Below are 800 nucleotides of genomic sequence, written 5' to 3'. Positions count from 1 at the left end.
TCTTATTGGCCCTTCTAAGCCTGTTGGTCATAATTCAAAGGTCATGCAGTGCATTACGTTTAAAAAAAGAAAATTATCCTGGGCGAATTTGCACATAAATTAGTCGGGATTGCAAATTTTTACCTTGCAGTATTCCCCTCAAATTCACGCTAACGGCAAATCAGAACCTCATCCCTACTTATGTCTACAGTATGCATTAGTGTGCTATTTCTAATATTTGGAATTTGTTTCCTGAGGCTACCAATCAGATGCACATTTTCAGGTAAGTTCTAATGCTGATGGCTGGCTTGTTGAGACACAAACACATTGCTACATATTGCCCATTGCTACGTTTTCCTATAGGTAATAGTGTGGGTTCAATTTCATGTATTTTTTTTATATTTTATAAGTTTTAAACCTATTAATTTACACATGTGTAATCTATCTATCTATATATCTATCTATCTATCTATCTATCTATCTATCTATCTGTCTGTCTGTCGATAAAAGATTCCCAGAGCACTATGTTACATTTATCTGACTAAAATCTCATAGCAGAATTGTATCGCTGATGTGAATGAAACCGAAGCTCCACCTGCACATACAAAATAGAGCAATCTTGTTGAATAAGTCTCTTCAGTGTCTTGGCAATGAGCAGTGTGGAGGGCCCAATCTAACCTATCACTTTTGTCATTTGGAGGAAGCATTACCTTTCCTCGCCTGGCAAATACAGGGCATAGAGAGGGGTGACCACTTCTAAAGAAAAAAATCTTTAGTAAATTGCTTGAAGCAATTTTATGTTGATCTAATTTTGTAAACAC

The sequence above is a fragment of the Nanorana parkeri genome, unplaced genomic scaffold, assembly GCF_000935625.1.
Source record: "Nanorana parkeri isolate BGI_ZX_2015 unplaced genomic scaffold, ASM93562v1 scaffold192, whole genome shotgun sequence".
In the NCBI taxonomy this organism is placed as follows: Eukaryota; Metazoa; Chordata; class Amphibia; order Anura; family Dicroglossidae; genus Nanorana; species Nanorana parkeri.
This window is presented reverse-complemented; position numbering follows the sequence as displayed.